This window comes from Artibeus jamaicensis, unplaced genomic scaffold (assembly GCF_021234435.1).
Source record: "Artibeus jamaicensis isolate MK-2021 breed Jamaican fruit bat unplaced genomic scaffold, CSHL_Jam_final scaffold_1283, whole genome shotgun sequence".
Lineage (NCBI taxonomy): Eukaryota > Metazoa > Chordata > Mammalia > Chiroptera > Phyllostomidae > Artibeus > Artibeus jamaicensis.
In genome coordinates, this window is record NW_026522028.1 from 16349241 (window position 1) to 16371468 (window position 22228).

The 22228-nt window shown below is 38.3% G+C and overlaps 1 protein-coding gene across 5 annotated transcripts in view; it reads right to left on the reverse strand.

The window, feature by feature from the left end:
* CDKL5 (cyclin dependent kinase like 5) overlaps positions 1-15085 on the reverse strand; it is a 191344-nt gene extending 176259 nt beyond the window's left edge. For all 5 annotated transcript variants that reach the window (XM_053655834.1, XM_053655833.1, XM_053655832.1 and 2 more), the window contains exon 1: positions 14991-15085. The gene's annotated coding sequence lies outside the window, so the exon portion shown is untranslated. The remainder of the gene's footprint in view (positions 1-14990) is intronic.
* Between the last annotated feature and the right edge of the window lie 7143 nt (positions 15086-22228).

Consider the following 22228-nt stretch of genomic DNA (forward strand, 5'->3'; position numbering starts at 1 on the left):
AACTAGAATAGAAAGGAGTGGCTGCAAAGACAAGAAGCTTATTAAATGAGATTCTTCACAGGACAAAGACCTGCTCACTCCTGTCCTCTAAACCAAGGACTACAAACTCAAATAATTATGGGACCAGGAAACCAAAGCAATTGTCTCAATTCCATGCATGGTAAAGAAGCTGGAACTAAACAACCGGTATGAAGCCAAGAGATACAAAGAACTGTCCTTGGGTAAATAAGAAAAAAGAAATGGGCCCAGAGCTGTACATACGAGTGACCAAAGCAGTCTTTGCTGTACCACAGATACAGGGTCCAACTTCACAACACTCTCCAGATGTCAGAAACTTATCTGAGAACATTATAGAAGCAGTGAACTCAAAGAGTCCCATCAGAGACAAATGAAAAGCCATCCAAAGGAACATTCTACCAGCCAGGCACAAGTAGACAATTCCCAAATTGTCAGATGGTGCAAGCTACAAAATAAAAGCAAAACATGGAGGGACAAAGGGAGGAGAGAGAAGACAAATGGGAGATTTCATTCTTCAAAAACTACAGCTAAGAAAATAATCCAGATATAATTCTATTTTTAAATGTTTGCCCTGGCTGGTGTGGCTAAGTGGATTGATTGCTGGCCTGCAAAGCTAGGGGTTGCTGGTTCAATTCCCAGTCAGGGCACATGCCAGAGTTGTAGGCCAGGTCCCCAGTAGGGGGCATGCAAGAGAGGCAACCACACATTGATGTTTCTCTCCCTCTCTTTCTCCCTCCCTTCCCCTCTAAAAATAAATAAAATATTTTCGAAAAAATAAAAAAATATGTTCACAGAAAATGTCCTTAGGAAGTTAAAGAAGTTTTGAAAAAACACCAAAAATTTTTGCATTAAAAATATAGTCAAGTACCATATGATTTCACTTATATGGAATATAATGAACAAAATGAACTAACAAGCAAAATAGTGCTGACAGCTGTGGAGGGGGAGGGCTGGGTGGATGGATTCAGCATAAAAGAGGGAAAAAGAGAAAAAACTCATAGTCGGGGACATAAGTATGGTGATTGTGGGGCAGTGGGGGAGGTAGAGTGGGCATAAATGCTGATGGACAGAGACTTGGGGTGGTAAACACATAATACAGATGATGTGTTATAGATTTGTGTGCCTGAAACCTATATAACTTTGTTAACCAGTGTTGCCCCAATAAATTCAATAAAAAGGAGAAAGGTAAAGATAAAAATATAGTCAAATACTTTCAGTGAGAATTCTCAATAAATGAATTACACAATAGATTAGATACAGCTAAAGGGAAATTAGTGAACTGTAATATGGGTGTCATGAAATCACCCAGAAGTAAAAGAAGGAAATGTTAAAGAAAAGTTCAGCAATATCGAGGATACAATGAAAAACTCCAACATACATCTAAATAATGGTTCCAGAAATGGAAAATGGAGATTATTTTTAAAGATAATGGCTAAGTTTTTTCCCCACAAATGAAGATATCATGAATCTTCAGACTGATGAGAGTACACCAAATAAAAGCAGTGTAAATAAAAACAAACCCACATCTAGAGATCATGCAAAAGATCAAAAACAAGAAAAATATCTTAAATGTAGCCCAAGACAAAAGATAATTACCTACATACAAAGAAATTACATCTGAACTGACTAAAGACGTCTCATTAACAGCTTAAACAAAAATATTTGAAGAGGTAAAGCTTTAACAAAACTTGTCAAAACACAAGAATAGAGATAACTGTCACCATAAAATTCTGTACTCAGCTCAACATCATCAAGAGAAAAAGTAAAATAAAGACACTCAAAAACACAAAGACCAAGTTTACTAACAGGCATTTAGTAAAAAAAAAAAAAAAAACTACTTAAGAACATGCATTATAAAGAAGGAAACTGAACCCAAAAGTTTAGAAATGGGATAAATGAAGAGTAGTGAGCAAAGAAATGTGAAAAACATGTCAATGAGTAAATAGTCACTATTTTTATAGGCTTAACATGGCTTAAACAAGACAAAACTAAAACATAAATGACATGGTCGAGGCAATTAGGGTTAAAAGATAAACAATTCTAAAACTTCTGTCTTATTCAGGAGGATGGGAATAATAATTAAGCTTAGACTAAGTTAAATGTGCCTGTTAAAATTTTAAGAGCAACAAAACTTCTGTTTTTTACCCTAGAATAAAAAAGCTGAAAGAAACATAGCTGCTCCTCTTCCAATGAAAGACCTGGTACTTAAAATATAAAGATACAAATGGGTTACAAATTAAAAATGGTAAAAGATAAACAAAACAGGTGAATTAGTTTCAAACTCATGACTTTCTTTAAACTAAATGCATCATAGAACCAACTGGCTCAAAATCTTGAGAGGCAGGACCTTAGAGATGAAACAACCATGTGCTCACCTGGGGTAAACTGCAACTGGACAATGATAAGAGTTCAGCTAGAATAATTGGGAAATCAATAAAAATCTGATGTGATTTGCTGAGTGGACAGTGTGAAACCAGTGCAGGGGTTGGGGGTGGCAGAAACTGGGGGGAGCCTAACCTTTTGCATTATCTTCCTCCACCAACCCCTCCAGGCATTCACAGAAAGTAAAAGGCCCTGAGATCCTGCTCTCCCTATCTCCACTAAAGAAAAGTCTTTATCAGTAAAAGAAAGGCCAAGAGTCTCTTTCCTTACTTAACGCATTGGTGAAAACTCATTGCCACTGGGAAAATAAGAAGGCACCCTACACTTGGGGGAGAGACAAGATTACACCCTGAGCCCACCAAAATAGCCAGGGGAGGGGCAAAATCTTGGGACACTGATGTAAGCCTAAACCTGAGGTTTAATAAGAACAAAAGACCACACCCACCACCACTCTCCATCTCCAAGCTAACCAACCAGCGACAAGTAAACAGCAGAATACTACCAGTAGAGGGTCATAAAGAGAAGACCCTCTTTAAGGCACAATTCAAAAGGAAGACCTGAAACTTGGAATAAATCAACTCCCACCCTAATAACAAAGTATCTCTGTGAGAATTGAAGCCTGAGGTATACTGAGGGTAAGCACAGAGACAAAAATTCAAATCTAGCCCAACTATTAAGGAGAATAATTCAAATCCCTGCAGTAAAGGCCTAGTAGAAGGAGAGATATGCACACTTACAGACATAAAAATTATGTACATTAGTCTCTAATGTTCTACAAAATGGGTCAGGCTTGAAACAAAAAAAATCACAAGGTATAAGAAAAAGCAAAGAAAAAACAACACTCAAAAAAGATAAAGAATGTACCAGAACTAGACACAGAATCAGATGCTGGAACTATCTAAAATAAAATTTTAAATACTATGAGTAACTCGTTTAGGGCTCTAACCCAAAAAGAGAACAATATGCAAAATCAGATGGATAATTCAGCAGAAAGATGGAAACTATAAGAAAGAATAAAATGAAAGTACTAAGAATGTAAAACACAGTTAAGAGAAATGAGAGTGCCTTCAGTGGGCTCTTCAGTATTGAGTCAACTCAGCCAGGAAGCTAGATAGGTCAATAGAAATGACCCCAACTAAAACACTGAGAGAAAACAGAGTGAAAAATAAATAAATAAATAAAACAGCCCTGGCCTGTGTAGCTCAGTGGATTGAGCACAGGCCTGTGAACCGAAGTGCCGCTGGTTTGATTCCCAGTCAGGGCACATGTCTGGACTGTGGCCAGGTCCCCCACAGGGAGTATGCGAGAGGCAACCACACACTGATTTTTCTCTCCCCCTTCCCCCTCTCTAAAAATAAATAAATACAATCTTTAAAAAATTAAAACAGAAGAGAACATTCAAAAGCTGTGGGACAAGATCAAAGGTTCTAATACACTGGTAACTGGAATCACAGAAATAAGAGGGAGAATGGAACAAAAATATCTGAAGGGGTAATGGCTGAAAATACCCAAAATTAATATATCTAACCACAAATCCAAGATGATCAGAGAATAGGAAAAAAAGAAAGTATTGCCACCACCCAGCACCAATACCACTCAAGACTGAGTTCTGTAAGTTCTGCCATTGCCATGCCTTAAAACCAAATACCCTGTCAATGTGATCACTAGGTCATCAGTTCAACTACACGGGATATCCATCTCATAATGCTCACCTCTATGTACAAGTCTCACTCTGTGTAAATGACTGGTCAAACCTAGATCACAAAACTTTATCCTAGCTGTAAGAAAGACTGAGGATGTGAGTTTTCTAGGAAAGGAAGCCATAATATGAGAAATTACTAAGATGTAGAGAAGGTATTTAAGAGTCTACTACCCATGCTAAAAAACAGACAAACAAAAAGCCCTCCAATTAACTAATCAGCTATTATTATATAGTGAATTCTCTGGTGAAGACACTGCATCCTGAGAGTACCTTTTTGTGAGACAAATATTTTACCTCAATGTGGTAACACTCTTAAAAGCAACTTCCCAATGTGAGGACATAAGCAGTAATTTGGGGTGTGTAAAGCCACATGATATCTTCACACAATGTTGTTTTTGCTTAATCACAAGTAATATACAATGCAGATGAATAGAAAAACACATATGCATGCACACACAAGAATTTATATTGGAAAAGAGGTCAGCACTTCAATGAATTCATGCAATAAATCATGAAAAAACTCAAAGAAATGTCACTCTTATAGGTGTTAACTTTGGCCTCCCTCTCATATGCCATACTATAAATGTTGGTAGAAGTTTCAGGAGGCCCACAGGAAGCCATTAGCACCTTTGTATGCTTGGCACAGGCAGAGTAATGTGGATCCAGTTATGACAGTTATGCCCAGTGACTACATATGGAGCAAACATGTCTATGACGCTAGCAGAGAGGAAGATTCACTAGATGGGTACCTCCCAAAGAAGAGAAACTACTTAACAAGGAAGAAGGCACTGACACGAGGAGATGGGAAGGGAGCAAAAAAGGAGACACCTTTCATAAAAGAAACATTTATTGAGCATTTCCTAACTACCAGGAAACGCACTAGAGGCTGAAGCAACAACAATCAACAACACTCCATGCCTCCACAGAGCCTGCAGTAGAAAACCATTACCATCTGCTTATCCATTTTTCCAGAGGCCCATTACCTATTTAAATTCCTGGTCTTAGTATTTCCTTCCTATACTCTCAGGTCAAAGCAAAAATGGACAGAGAAAAAGCCAAAACGATGGCCAGAATGAAAATCAAGACCCTGGGATATAGATGGGGTAAAAGCGTCAAAGCAATGCATTCAATATACCAATTCATGTTATTTTTTGCTATTCTCCCACCTTTATATGCTCATACTTAGATCCATGTCCTTGAATATACCATCTGAAAGAAAATCCCTTCCCTCCACCTGACATTCTGGGCCTCTTTTAGGACTCTTCACGAACACTCAGGAATCATTGTCTTTCCAGTCCCCTTAAGCCTGCAATAAGTATTCCTCTTCTTACCTAGAGTACCGGCACCCTGTATTTCCATCTAAATGTGCATATCATTCTGTACTCTTCTGCTGGATTACAAACTCCATTAAAGGCACAACACCACAGTTTGGCTTTGTATCTCCATCACTTACCTAGATGCTGACACCATTTCAGTCGCTTGAACACTTAACACCAAGATACCCAAACTGTCACCCTATCATAAAGTCAGTCAAAGACAGAAAAGTATAAACTTCCTTTACCAATCCTGCACAGAAGGACAGACTTGAAAGCACAACTCTAATCAAGGGCAGTCGTTCTGGATGCTAGAGAAGGCACTAGTACAAAACATCAGTTTCAAACTCTAAAATCTGAAATGAGGCAGCTCTTTTAAAATAAATGTCCTCAGCTGGATAGGAAATGAAAAAAGTAATGACACAAACCACTGCAAACTCTTCAAGTTACCAGCACCAGGAAAAGAAAAAAGGAGCAAAAAAGATCAAAGCGACAAGAAAACAGAGCAGGTATAGAATGGTTCAGAAAAGCCTCAGAACTCAAGGCCAAAGTAAGCAAAGTTAGTGGCTGCATCAAACTGTAGTTTTCAAAGGAAATATCTGAAAAAGGAGGTAATGCTGTGGATATTCTTTGTATATGTGGAGGAGGAAACTGGACAACAGTATTCCTTACAGGCACAAACTAACACTTTCATCAAGGAAGACCTGAATGGCTGTTCAATCAACAAGGCAAGCAAAAATTTAGCATGACTAAAGATTTCCAAATAAGAACTGAGCATGCAGGGACATTTATTGTAGAAGGAGAAAAAAATAGGATATGTAAAATAACACCTTTACAGTGTGTGTGTGTGTGTGTGTGTGTGTGTGTATGAGCTCACTTGAACATGAGAAGCTCGACAGAGACCAGTTTAACATAAAAGATGATATGGTCACAGAGTGTGAACCAGATTTGAAAATGGTAGTCTCACTAAAGATCAGTAATCTTAAGCAATATTAATAAAATTCTCCAAAAATATTGTAGGTGTTCAAAATGAGATATGATTAACTACAAAATAGAATAAATGCTGAAAAATATTAAACTAGACTTAAGACGTTGTATTTGGAGGTGGGGGAGAATAAAGCAAATTTAACGTTGATACATAATGAAACATTTTATTAAAATATTAAATACCTTGAGCAGCTAAAGGTATTTAAGGTATTTTGGGGGGAAAACTAAGCAGAGTTTTAAGTTTAAATATGGAAGAGAGCTAAAACTGTTAGGAAAAAAATTATTTAACTCAGTTATAAATAGAAATGGCATTCCTATATAAGGTTAACATAATGGTGAAGGATAAAAGAAAAGGAGCAGCCTTAGATAATTAAAAGTAATTCCTATAAAAACAATGAAAAGAGTATTGAAGATGACAATCAATCCAAGAGCAGTTGCAAAAACTTTATTTTAATGAGATTAGAGAATATTTTACCTTGCAGAGATTTGACCTTTTTGGTAAAGTATCAAGGTTCCCATTGAGATAAAACCCTTGTTTTTTTGTGGCATTTCATTTCATGTCACATCCCTTCTTAAAACCTTCAATAGCTTCCCAGGAGACTTAAGACAAGTTCAAAAACCCAGCAGCTGGCCTTTACTAAGCTTTTTCAAGACCTGGCCCCTGCCTACTTCTGCTTCGCCTGCTTCTCTGCTTTCCAGTCATTTTGGATTTCTCCAGTTCTTTAAAAGGCTCTGCTTCTGAAAAGCCTCTATCTCCATTACCTTGCCTGAGGGCATTTGCACCTTATGTCAGGAAAATAGGTCTCACTGTAAATGTTACTTCCTCTGTTTGTCCTCCCTACATGCTCCCCCCACAACAGATAGCAAATCCCTACCCTGTTATGCACTCCCACAGAGCCCTGTACTTCTTGGCTTCCACCTCGAGACTGTCAAGTAGCCCTGGCTAGAGTGGCTCAGTGGATTGAGTGCCAGCCTGTGAACCAAAGGGTTGCCAGTTCAATTCCCAGTCCGAGGCACATGCCTAGGTTGCAGGCCAGGTCCCCCAGTAGGGGGTGCGTGAGAGGCAAACACACTTTGATGTTTCACTCTTTCTCTTTCTCCCCCCCTTCGCCTCTGTCTAAAAATAAGTAAATAAATAATCTTTTAAAAAAGGACTGTGAAGTATTTGAGGGTTGGGCCTACTTTCTTTTTATGTATCATTCTATCCAGCCTCTATCACAATCTGATACATAGTAGACACTCAATTAGTATTTGCTAAATGAAGGACAGATCCTCATATCTAGGACAGGTTATTTTAGAAAGAAAAAACTAATAAAGTATGAAACACCAATTTGCACAAAATTACTGTATTTTTACCATGTATAGTGTGCACTTTTGCTCAAATTTTTGAGAGAAAAATAAGGATGTGCATTATACATGGATATGATGATTACATTCCATGGGTATAATAATGGGTATAATAATCCCATGTATAATGCACACAAAATGTGGGAGCACATGATACATGGCAAAATATGGTAGCTTCTCTCTCCCTCAACTATTTTCAATTATTAGCAATCAAAATAAAACTTTTTCTTTTCCTTTGCAATGTTAATCTTAAATTTTAGTGACAATATCATTAATCATAATTACTAGCAATTAAGTTAATATGTCCCACAAGAGGCTGACAAACCATGGTGGAGTGTGTGGATAAACTCTAGGATATGTCACGCTTGAACCAGCTTTTGTAATCTCTGAAGGATTCTATTCAATAGGAAGCTAGTTTCTACTCTTGGCCAATGTTGGGGTAATTAAGCAAATCCAACTCAGTAAACTGTTCTTCAACTATCACTTATCACCATTTTTTATCTGCCATATCTTCCTCACAGGAGTGTGTGCTTAATCTGATTATTATAATACAATTTTACATTGCCAGAACCTAATCATTTAGACATATCTAAAATTGACTCTTACCTAAAATAATTTAAGACATTCTTAAAAAAAAAGAAACCATAATGTATTCATCAATATGTTTGTTAACTTCCAGAAGCCAAGTTACTTTAAAAAATCACTATTTTCCTTTAAGTAAAAAAAAATCATATTGTCAGAAAGCACTTCATATGTTATTATTTGATATTAGCACTTTCTCTTACAAAGGATACAAAGTAACAACAGAATCACACAGCCATAGCTGTTAAACAGTTAAAAAAAAAAGGTAACCTTTTCCAAATCACTTATGATTGAATTTACAGTAAACTATTAGTGGTACTGTGTCCAATCTGTTTGTTATTAAAAATCCAGACACAAACTACCACACAAGAAGTTATTGATTTACCTGCATGGCACTTGTAAGGACTGCTTTTCATCCAAAAATGTCCATCTAAAAGCAATGAAAGGTCAGTTTCCATAACATTTTACTTCCAACCAAACCATTACATTCCTCTATTATGCATACCAAAAGATTAACGTAAGCTATCTAAGCTATCTTATCAGCAGGTGTCCATCTATACACACAGTACACTTAGCAAAGGAAAGCACCTGTGGAATGGTGAGCATGAATCTATCCTGTACAACTTGTGCCCAACTTAGCTTTACTCCCCCCACCCCAACCACCACTGACGGTAACTAAAAAGAAAATGATACAGGTAGGAAAAAGCAGCTATATTACTGTGTAGGTCAAGCTGTTTCCAAATCCCACAACAATCCAGTCTGAAACAATGCAAAAAGCAGGCAATGTGTCTGAATACCTGAATTTAATGAAGCCCATGTTCTATGCCATGAATTTCTCAAGGGGGATTAGAGCTCAAAGAATAAAATGCACAATGTTATTGGCTTAAAATCAAGAAAACCAAATATTCTGTCCATGGTTTAAAGTCTTAAGGGAATTTTTTCTTGCCCAATAATTATATTACTTCTATTTTGATTCCCCCCCTGCATTTCCAATGTATCATTAAAAACACTGTATTTTAATCGCTGATTTTAAAATATTTTATTTATTTATTTTTAGAGAGAGGGGAAGGGAGGGAGAAAGAGAGAGAGAAACATCAATGTGTGGTTGCCTCTCACATGGACCCCACTTGGGGACCATGCCCGCAACCCAAGCATGTGCCCTGGCCCGGAATTGAACTGGTGACCCCTTGGTTCACAGCCCGTGCTCAATCCACTGAGCTACACCAGCCAGGGCTTAATCGCTGATTTAAAAAAAGACCAAAACAGCCCTGACCAGCGTGGCTCAGTTGGTTGGAGCTTCATCCCAAGTACCCAGTCAAGGCACATAACTAGGTTAGGGCACATACCTAGCCATCTTGCGGGTTCCATCTCCCCCATCAAGGCATGAATGGGAGGCAACCAAATGATGTTTCTCTCATCAATGTTTTTCTCTTTTTCTCTCTAAAATCACTAAACATATTGAAACTAATTTTTAAAAAGACCAAAATAAAATATAATCAAAACCACAAAGACAGAGTAATTTATACCATTTGTAGTACTGTCCTGTATATTTTATTGATATTATGTATTATGTTTAGGCAAAAAACTTTTGAAAATAAAAAAGTACTAAGAAGTTGAATATGTATAAGAATATATTTTAAAAGGTATCTTTCAAGATCTATATCATTTCACTTATCAGTCTCTGACGTTAAAGGGGTCTAAGTAGAAGCAAATAAATAAGGTTAAAAAATGCATGTTGGTGGAAGGAATCTTTTTAGGGTGATGGAAATGTTCTAATATTGGATTACAGTGATGGTTATACAACTCCATAAATTTACCCTAAAAAATCTTTGAATGGCACACTTAAAACAGGTGACTTTTATGGTATATAAAGTACACCTTAATAAAGCTGTTAAAATGCATATTGAAAACCTATATTTAGTAAAGAAATCCACAAGAACTATGCTATAGGTCCCGTCTTTGTAGAAAAACTGTCCTGCTTTGACCAAGATGATTTCCAGCCCTGAGCTCCTATGATATTCATTATTCCTTTCTAACTCTAATAAGTGACAAAAGTGATTCTCATCAATTACAGAATAGCATATTAAGTCCTTTTCCTCCCTAACATGGACCTTGAATGCTCCTTTGGGCTAAGCAACTGTTTAGCTCTCTTACTGATGGGTCTTGTTTAAACACAAACACAAAATCATGAGAGGCTTGAAGTAGTAGAAAATTCTACTTTCAAGCAGAAAACATCTGCCAGTGTCCAACTTCTATGCATTAAGAAGCAACAATAATTTCTGAAGACTTCACCTCCAGACTTTATTTCACTTAGGTCATTACTTTTACAGAAGAGATACCACCTACAAGTTGTAATGGCTGCCGTTTTACTTCAAAAGTGCATCAAACCACAAAATTGAATTCAAGAAGTATCTTCATAGTCTTTATTAGTGTAGCAAATTTAATCAAAGTTAGTATGGAACATGCAGAAACATGAAATACCAAGTGGTTAATTAGAAACAGATACTTATTTTGGATATAAATAATTAGATACAGCCTTCATTTATGAAGAGACAGAACTAATGACCCTGTTAGAAAAATCTACACTTCCAGTTGTCCTATCCAGCAGTGCTGATGGATCTGAGTCCGGCCTCCCATGTGACTAAAGGTTAGGTAACCTTGCCAACGTAGCCTGTGAACTCCAGGAGGCATAATGACATCTCCAGTACCACCCCAGGAAATGGAATCAGGTTCTAAAGAAAGGCAGAAAGCATGATTTTGAAGAAAACAAGTTCAAGTCAGACCGGTTTGGATGGAAGTTTTGCCTCTGATGATGACTATCTGAGTAATCTGGGCAAATTATTTTCTCTCTTTGAGTCCACTTGGTCAAGTGTATACAGGAAATAAGAAATAATATGTGAGAACACACATACACACATATATTCATGCAAACAAATTATTTGCCATAGTATCTGGTATTCAGTAAAGCTCAATAAATAGAATATAACTTAATTATTCCATCAGTAAGAGAGCTAAACAGTTACTTATAGAGAAGAATGCCCAAAAGAGAGACCATACCCAAAATCTGACCTTAATTAGAACCATCTCAAACACAAATGTTTCTAAGTACATAAAGAGCTTAGCTCAAAATGTTGACAATTTCAGAGACCTAAATGGGCTAGGTCCTTTTAATTTAACAAATATTTTTCTGTTGATACTAAAATCTGAATTGTCTTAATGCTACAAGCCTCTTTAGGTAGAAGGTCCTCACCCTTGGCTTACATACCCACTGACAGATCTCAGTATTAAGAAGTGTACAAACTTGAATGTGAAATGAGAACAGAACTTTGTGTAATCCAGTCATTCATGCATTGCTGTATATAAAGGAAACACTCTACACACGTATCAAGAATTTAAATTCCAAACACTCCGATGATACATTGCCAACAAAAAATTCTAACATTAAGATCAAAAGTGAATTGGAAAAGCTTCCCAAACACAAAGTTTAAATGTAGTATTTTAATTGTATTATTTTCATACATTGAAATATGCAATCCAATGGACATCAACATCAAATGATAAAGAACCTTTGAGATTCCCCTCCTCTAGCAAGAAATTTGATGCTGGCAAAAAATAAAATAAAATAAAACATTAGAACCTAAAATTGCCAAACCCTGAGTAAACAGCCCTTTCTACTTAGAAAGCAACTTAACATTAACTTGAAATGTTGCTGTTCTTGTATCAAAGTTAAGGGTTACCTAAAGGATTTCCCTCACATTTTGGATCTATGCATATGAATTCATTTGTTCTTAAATATCTTCTGTTATTATTTGCCATCAATTTGTTACATGGAAAAAGTCATATCCCACACAAACTGCCCAAAATAAAGTATTATATTAGCATATCTTCTAATATCTAGAAGAAATAAAACATAACCACCAAAGTTATCAAAATGGAAGGGGAAAAGGGTAAACTTTCAACAGACACAGTAAAGAAGTCTTATTTTCTTTGCTCACTTCCTTAAAATTTCCTACAGTCCTATTTGCAGATATAGCTGAATTTTCTACCACAAAGTAAATTGAAACATAAATCATAATGAAAGGTTAAACTCCTGCAACAGAAGCCACTGTCATTTTCAACAATGCCACTATTGTCGAAAGAGTCTCTCATAGATTCTTGGACACACTGGTGAAGCAAGGCTGGGGGGGATAAAAGCATACTTGAAGTAATTTCTCCACCTCTATATTTCAGCTTGTAATGTAACAATACTGCACCTTCAAAGTAGAAATGGCATGTAAAATTTGGTTTTCATTAAATGAGACTGCCTTAACCCCATGCAGCATAGTTGGAACAGAATAAATACATCTGATTCACAGTCAGTCAACCTTCTATTACTCATCTGTGTGAGATGGTCCTGCAGTTTTCCTCAATGAGAGCCTTTTCTTTTAAAACCCCAGGGCATACTGTAGATGCATGCCACGCTCTGGTTTAAATAACTCCAAGAATATTACAATGAAAATAATGGCAGGTTTAGCCCAGGGAACATGCATAAATAAAAATCAAAAGCCTGAGATAAAGAAGTAAAAAAAAAAATCCCTACCACAAGCCCCTACATTATGAATAAATTATAAATCTGTGCAAGGAAAAAACTGAATGCTCTCTGGTGAAAGAATGCTTATTTCTAATTATTTTTTAAAATACATCAAGTTTTATTTTTAAAAACAATTAGGCTTAGGAAACATGCTAAATAAGCAAAATTAAAACATTAAACTGTTATGTATATCAAATTGATCGTTGCACTATGTTAAAAAGGCAAGATGATTCAAAGGGATTTAACAGTCTTTCCAACTGAAGACCCTCCAAAGTCCTCTGAAATGATAGATTATTTAACATTCTTGGAATGATTAAATGTATTTAGCATGCCTCTTTTGGAGTTCTATTATTTAATACAATCCAACTGATTTTTTTTTTTTACCCTAATTAGGTTTCCTTGTACTTGTGAAATGCTCGGCATACACTGTACTGGCAGCTTTAGTTCTACAGCTTCTGTCTTCTGGCTCCTTCCCCCTTCACCCCCCACCCCTACAACCCCCCTCCCCCCAAAAAAAAGATTTCCTTCCCAAATGTTCCCTTCTCTGCATTTGTCAACAGAAACACCCACTGATGGTGTCAAACTGGTAATACCACTGCAGGCTTCCTTACTCCTGTTCCAGTGTCAACGCCAAAAATGCTCAAACCTAAAATAGTACTTTTAATAAAGAAATTTAAAAAATTGCTATGGTACTTAACTATCACGTTCTCGAAAAGACACACACCTTTTCAAAATGCATTATTAATAAACCCTAATTGGGTTGTTAAATATAAGATTATACTACCCCCTTCAACACTAAACATACAGACAGGTAAACATAGCTTCTTCACATTTTATGAATAAAACATTTTAAAACCCTTAAAGAAATTAACAACAAGTTTACATCTAAATGTCATTCGCATATAATTCCGAATAGCCTCGGTGAAGATCTTTTTTTGTAACCCTACAGCAAGAAAGGAACAAGCTGGAAATGTTCCAGCAGATGTTACCTAAAACGAGAATCCTATTCTATACATATTTATGTCTCCCGTTTCAGTCAAATGCTCTCAGACAAATTAATCTATGTAATCTTTCACATTAACTACATAACCATTACGTCCAAACAAACCTAATTCAGATGCACGTAAAGAAATTATTCTGTGTCTGCGAGACTTTCTAAAATCAGCTTACATTTCAGCCAATTAAAATAGATTGTGTTAAACAGAACACTGATCTGCATCTACATAAATATCACAGCATCCGTCTAATCCAAGATAACTAAGGTCAGGTTTTTCTTATTCAGGCATCTGTGCTCTAACACTCAAGTGAAGCGAAAAACAAAACCCTCAAGGAAGATCTGCCTTTACACTGAAATATGTTCACGTTATTTTTTTTCCTCAACGTGGGCACAAGACGAGTCAATACAAGCAGTACCTGTTCGTTCTGGAAGATGGTTCCAAACCCCAGGGTTTAATTTCTATGAGGGTACGAAGGGTACGAAGGTCTGGTAAAGGGCCAATTTTGTTTCCCCTCACTATGCCAGTCGTGAACTTCATAGCAACGTCCGAAACTTGTCCGGGGAAGGCTGGAGGAGACGCAGGGCAGGCGGCGGGTCTCTCGCCCACCCTTTCGGACAGCCAAGGTCAGCAGGGCCGGGGCCGCGGCTCACTGCCCCCGGTAGGACCCGGGCTCCCTCGGAACTCGGGCAGGGGGCTCCGGTGCACAGGCTTCTCCTCCGCACCCGTGGGAAGGGGTTTCCTTCGCCGCAAGCCTAAGGGACCCAGCGCCGCGGGGGCGGCAGAGACACCCCAAAACCCACCGCTGAGGGAAGTCCTGGGGGGTGGCCTCGACCCGCCGCCCCTCCTCTCTATCTCCTCTCCTCACACCCCAGAACACAGCTGCAGCCCCTCGTCGGGGAAGCCCTTCCCGGGATACAATGGGGCCGCTGCGAAGGGGCCACTCCAGCCTGGGGCGCCCTCGTCGCGTCGCCGCCCCTTCTCACATCTGCTCGGGGGAACCGGGTGGGTCCCATCTCTAGGGAAAAGCTGGGTGGTCGCGGGACCGATATGTGGACAAGACCAGGTGGGCAAGCGGCGGCGCAAGTACTCACCCGGCGAGTCCCCCACCTCCAGCCGGGGACCCCACGGTTCCCGAGGCCGCCGTCGCCGCTTTACCTTGCCCAGCGGCAGCAACAACTAATCGAAACCTCCGGCCCCGCCCTCTCACAGAAGCGAACGCGCAGCCTAATTTGCTAACTGCCCCGCCCCAGCCATCCATTCGGGCAAATGGGAAAGCTTCTAAGACCCCGCCTACTTCTAGTAGGAGCCAATGCAGAGAGAGCGCTCGTGCTCGGACTCGGGCTCGCACGCCCCGCCCGCTCCGCTCGCGCTCGAGACTGTTGGTCTCGACTGTTGGTCTAGCCAAAGACTGTTGGTTCCTTGTATAAGCTCGCCTGCACGCGCACACGCGCACCGCACCTCCGCGTACCAGTTAGGTTGCCTCGCCAAGCCCTAGCAACCTGAGTTGGGTGGCTGCGAGGGGCGGGGCCCGAACCTGGAGCGGTTGGTGCGGAGGGAGGGACGCTGGTGGGGGGGGCGCAGATCGTGACTGGGAAAGGGGCGGCTGCAGGGGTGGGGGACCGAGAGGCCCGGGAATCCGCCTGTCACTGCGGAAAAAAAGGGGAATCCTGCCTTCATCGCTGCTATCCTAGTCTCCCTCCGGAGGGACACGTGGATGGGGGGGGGGGGGAGGGGTGGGTCCGAGAAGAGCGGGGAAAGCACGTTTAGAGCGGGAACCGGGGCACTGCTTGGAAATAAATGATGAAAGACGGTTTATCCCTGTCGTTGGTAGAAAACAATATCGAAGTACATTGCTGCTGCTGTCCAACTGTTGCAGCTACCGGTTCATACACACACGCACGTATACACACATTTACACGTACACTCATCCATCAGCCTGCAATCCCTTTGGAGCAAAGAACGAATAGCCTGAGGATTCCTTACACAGCAGCTAGGTGCATTCGAGCGGCTGTTGGAGCAGCAGCAGCGACCCACAGCTCTGCTTTAGTCCAATGCTCCATCACACAAGATTCTCCCCCAGCTGGCATGAAAGCAATGAAGTCATCGCCCAACCAGTAAAAATGTAAAGATCTTAATACCTACCATGGATTGGGTTTCCAATGAGGATAAGAGGTTATGAAATGGAAGGATATACATTTCCAATGCCACTTTTTGAAAATTAAGAATAATTATAATTTTTAAAAGACACCACGGGAAATCTATGTAAAGCTGCATAAAAATTTCCACTTTAAAAAGCAAAGAGGAAAAATAGGTTTTATTCTGTTGGGTTCTTTTTTATTTTTCAGAAAAGAACAGAAAATAAGCAGTGTATGAGGTCATAGCAGCCACCAAATTACAAATATGCAGTACGGTGCTATAATGGGAAATAGATATCTTGAATAAAATTCACAATATATTTCTGTCATGAATCTGGTAACAGTATGTAACAGTATGCTAGGTTTGGCCACACTGTGCTAAGCCAAAGGGGTTTTCTTTTTCATAGTGAGTATTTGATGAGGAAATAAAGGTGCCTGCTTTCTCTTCAGCTTTTCAGGAAGCGTATTAGAAAATTTTACAGGTAAGCATAGTGAATTAACAGTGGGAAAATGGAGTCAGAGGCAACAGCAGAGCTTTGCAAAGTCTCCTGCCTCCTGCAGATGCAAAGTAAGGTTGCTGTGACCTCAAGCTTCACCCACATGGAGCCAGAATTCCTGGGGTAATCATTTCATTTTCATTCCTATGTGTTACATGAAGAATGATTTATCTGTATAGAATCAGAACAAGGAAAAAACAATAACTAAATATCCATTGATGTAGGTCCAGTTTAGTTTTAAGTGGTAATATTAGATCCTTTTTAATGTGCCATCCCAGATATGCAAATATAACTTTTCACCTAGTGACATTTAGTTTAATCTGGTTATGAATAGTGGTGAAGGGTTTCCTGGAGCCACATCCAGGTCAGTTAACTGCAACTTCGGTCAAAATTATATCTTTTCTAGAAGGTTAGTATGAATTAAGAAGTACCATGTTGCCATTTAGCTGAGCTCTTTTCTTATGTAGAAAGAACACTAATATCACTGAATGAATGCTTGCTATGTGCCAAGAACATTACATACATTTAGAGTTGCCAGATAAAATACAGGAGGCCTTTTAAATTTGAATTTCAGATAAACAATGAATATATTCTTTAGTATAAGTATGTATTTTTATTATGGATACATGTGGGAGAAGGCGAGAAGACTAAATATGCTTTCTAATCGTTGTAAAAAATGTTTTTTGAAATGCCCCTCTAGGTCCAGACCCCATAATGCATCAGGATTTAGGAGAAAGTGTAAGACCCAAATCAATGTGTAAATTTCTAGTGTTTGTAGAGAAAGGTGAACATACTTATACAAAAAATTATTTGCTCTTTATCTGAAACTCAAATTTTACTGGACACCCTCTATTTTATATGCTTAATCTGGCAACTCTACATCTATTATTGCTGAGCCTCATGATTTTCTCTAGGACTCTCTGTTAGGTCACCATTTCCAAATGAAGAAATAGTTTCAGAGCCTCCCCACCATCTATTTGCTCCTTCCTCCTTCTAACAGAACCCAAACTGCGTTCACACTCCCAGGGAGGTAAGTGCTGATTAGTCTTAGTTAATCTATGTGTGGCCTAATTAGACTAAAGGAAAGGACTCAGCAACCTATGGTTTGAGAGAAAAGTTTCCCCTCTCTATCCTGTTAGATGAACAAGGAAGCAAGTAGCCTGGTTCCCACTGGCAACCATTTTATGTCTAGAAGGAAAACCAGCCTTAGGTCAAAGCCTATACACTAAGTAAGGCACAGTTGATAAATAGAAATAAAAAAACAAAAGCTTGTTTCTTGATGACGCCACTGAGTTCTTAATTAAACAAATTCTGCCTTTTCTATAGATTTAAAACAGTTTGTGTCAGAGTTTCTATTAGATGCTTCAGAAGCCTGATGCTACAGATGTCAGATCCCATGCATTCTACTCATTAGGGGTCTCAATAATAAATAAACAGGTGGTCATCAAGCTGTAAGACATTTTTATCCTGAATATATGTGGGGCAAGTCTAGAAAACTAAATTGGCCTTCTAATCATTGTCAAAAAGCATTTATGAAGGGCCCATCTGGAACTAGACCTCAAAATGCAATCAAGCTCTAGGAGAAGAGCTTAAGAATCAAATCATTGTGTAAATTTGTAGTGTTTGTATGAAAAGGTGAGCATTAGTTATTCCTTGGCCCTGCTCAGAGCTTAAATCAGACTGTCAGGTTTCACATGTTTTCATTTAAAGTTCATGCCATTTGGGAAAATGTCATTTAAGAAATATAAGTCCAATACCTCATTTTAAATTCTTAAAACCTTTATCCCTGTCCTCCAGGCACTAAGTTTAACCACAAACAGTGTAGCAAGAACAGAAACATCAGCCTTAAAAGACTCAAAAGGGAAAACCACACCAGAATAGAATGCCATATGAAAATGGATGGTCGGCAAGGCAGAATAGCTTGGTGGCTAAAACCATAGACTCAGGAGCCAGATCACCTACAGTCAGATGCTAACTCCAGTTATGTCCTTGGAGAAATTGCTGAACTTCCACTTTGTAAAATGGTGATAATAATAGTGCTCACCTCATAGGTCTTTGTAAATGATTATTTTTGAGATACTTAGCAGAGTACCTAGCCCAAGGTAAGGGCTTTATAAAGATTAGCTCTCATTGAGCATGCTCAATTCCATGGGCTATAAACTAAAGCAGTTTATTTTTCTTCAATCACTACTTTGAACCATGTTTTTATGGCAAATCTGTCTTTTGTGTCCCTTCACATCTTGGACAATTATAAGAATTCTTAGGTCTTTTTCAACTATTAAAAATCAATCTAGTTTAAAACTCAAGTGTTGTGTTTGATTTAAATCCCATCCACTCCTACCACCACCCTTCCCACCATCATCATCTGCCAGGCTTGTGACTCAAGGCACCTAAAGTGACCATTTTCAATCCACTAGGGTGGCTGTTGACCCCTTGGTCTACCTTAGTCTCATATGCCCAGATCATCTGAGATCAGCGGTATCCAAGGAGCTAGAGTGGGGCAGTGTTAATGGATGCTGTTACTGATGTAGAAGGGCTTTTTCTTTCAAAAAGAATATCTAATAAGATAATGGAGATATGCTGTCTTTGGCTTTGTAAAAAGCAAGCCAGATAATTTTATAGATAACAGCAGAAAAAAAAAACCAGTGAGAATTGGGGCACATAATGGAGAGTAGTGCTTGCATTTTTCCATTTGGCCTAAATCATTTAATACTTCTGGACACCCTGACCTGATGATTTTAGGTATAAAGGCAGTGGTAACATCCAGTTCGTCTTTCTCCCCAACACCCTGCACGATAAATTATGAAAGAGGCTTAAAACCAGGGAATATGTCAGAAATACTTGTTGTTTCAGATGCCTGTTTCAAGTGAACATTCATAATTCTACATAGGTTTTAAATATGAATAAATTAATTTTTTCACGTGTTACTGTCTTAATGCTGATGAAACCAATTTCCCTAGATAAACAGTAGTCTATTGATCTTTCTTTAGAAATAGTATAAATCAACATTTGTTGAGAGCTTACTGTGTGCCAGGCATTATGCTGAACATTTTGCATGGATTATCTCATTTAATCCTTACAATACCCCTATGCTCTCCTGTAGTAGTTTTAAGATATCCTCATGAATTTTCCCCCCTCCTCTCTTCAAAATGTAGAGTTAAGTTCTCCTCCCCTTGAGCGTGCGCTATACTCAGTGACATACTTCTAACAAATAATACATGGCAGAAGTGATGGTCATAGGTGGTCATGACCTGAGACTAGGTCATAAAAGGTGTTGCAGTTTCCTCCTTACTCTCTCACTTGAATCACACAGTATAGTGGGAAGCCAGTTACATGTTTTGAGGACACTCTCAAGACACCCTACGTAGAGATCAGGGGGTGAGGAACTGAAGCATCCTGTCAACAGCCAGTAAGAAACTGCCCACAACCATGTGAGTGTGCCATCCTGGGTGCAGATCTTTCAGCCCCAGTTAAGCCTTCAGGTGACTGCAGTCCTGTCTGACATCCTGAATACAACCTCATGAGAGACCCTGAGCCAAAACCACCCAACTAACACACTCCTGAATTTCTGACCCACAGAGACTATAGGACAACGAAAGTTTAATGCTGTACACCACTAAGTTTGAGGGTAATTTGTTATGCAGCAATACCTAATTAATGCAAATGAATTCTATTTCCATTTAACAGACAAGATTGTAGTTACCCAAGCGTACCAAAGCAGTAGGTGGTGGAACCAGGGTGCAGACCCAGGCAACTGACTACAGAAGCCTAATCCTTAACTGCTAAACTATGCCTTCCAGCAATAGAAACCATTTATGCAATAGTGCTATATGCCAGAAAGTTTCCTTACACTGCCTCATTTATTCCCACAAGGGCTCTCTGCAAGGAAGATGCTTTTCTGCCTTTCAAAGTCATCAAAGTGCAGTTACTATCTTCTTAAAAGAATCAATGCTAATGATACGCATGAAGGTATAAGAGTGAAGCAGCACTGTTGTCCATTTCATTTTTGGCCTTTGCTTACTTGTTTATCTCAAGTGTGAGGTGACTCAATAAGCATCTTACTAATATCCTTCCCTAAAGTGTTTTGAAAAATTTAAATGACCCCAAATGACTCCCTTACCTTGAAAATGTGCAGATAGACCAATATATGACATATAATGTACATGATCTTATCTCAAGGTTTCAATTAAAAATGGAAAAAATAAAAACATACATCATTTAATTTGTAAATGAAACAAATGAGTTCCTAGAGTCTAAATACTAAAAAGGTAATAAAATGCCTTTAAATTTCATCTTATAGGTTTAATTCAGACCTTATTCAATACAATTTTACAGACTATAAGGCGCCTTTGAATTCTGGATTAGTTATATTAAAACATACATAGTGGCAAACATATTGATCTTACTATAAATCCATAAAACAATTCTTGCTCTTTTAAAATGTCTTAATACAATAATGAGTGATTAGCATAACACTGGCCTTCTGTGTTTGCTCCTATTTGAGGTCTGCACAAAATAAAGCAGAGGTTGGTTGAAAAGCAGTAGTTACTGGCATTGGAAGAGTGGGAAAAATCTTCTAACAGGCCTCAATTATCCAGTTTTTTCATCTGTATTGATCAATGTACCATATTAATCACTTTGCATTGAAAATAAAGATTATATCTTATTCATTTTTGTTTTCTCAGTGCCTAGCCCATGACCTGACACTCAATAAGTATTTGTTGAAAGAATGAATGAATCAACAAACTGGTCAATAAGTTCCAACATTATTTTGTGCTGTATTGATACACAATAGAGGAAAGTTAAGGATTCAGACAATCCTTAATGTATGAAGAACATACATTTTTTTAAAAAGAAGAAGAAAAGGAAGATGAACACAAAGTGACTAGGCAATTGAGGCTATACCATTTGAAGGAGGTAGGTTGGAGTAAAAAGGTATAGGAGCTGTGGCGTGAACCTGATCTACCTGTACAATTGCCTTGACTCTTTCATTCCTCTAAAAGAAATTCTTGACCAGCTTTACAAATAAAAATCCAATATGGCTTCCAACATACTTAAGGAAATAAGAAGGTACAATGCTCATTTTATTCATTTGTCAGCCTTTTTACTGTCAAGAGACACAACTATTCAGTTGAAAATGTATAAGTTTGTATTACATTCTCAAGTTAAGACAATGATTTGATGAAGCACATTAAGTAGTATGCATCACAGAGCACAATCTGAACAGTTTACTTCTCCAGCAACTTCTCCACAAAATGATTTATTTCACTTTTATATAATGACAGAAGATCAAGTTCACCTGATTTCATACATGTGTCAAATATAACTTTTACAAAATAGGCTGAAATAAGAAAAAAGTGTCCACGTTTTTAAACAAAACTCAAATCACGCTACTTTGTGCACTGATGACTGCAAGTAACTTTGAAGTGTATAAAAAAACAACATGGATTGATAGATCACTAGAAGGAGGGAAAGATGGGTGGATAGATATGTGATGAAGAAAATAGAATAGAATGTAAATTGTAAAATGTGGGCAGTGGGTATATATACATGTTCACTGTGCAATTCTTTAAACTGCTAGTATTACAAAAATTTTGATTAAAAGGTAAGAGAAAATGCTATCTTGATAGAAATATATATGTTGTTTTATGGTTTCATATTCAGGATTTCACACAAAGTCATGACCAAATCATTTCT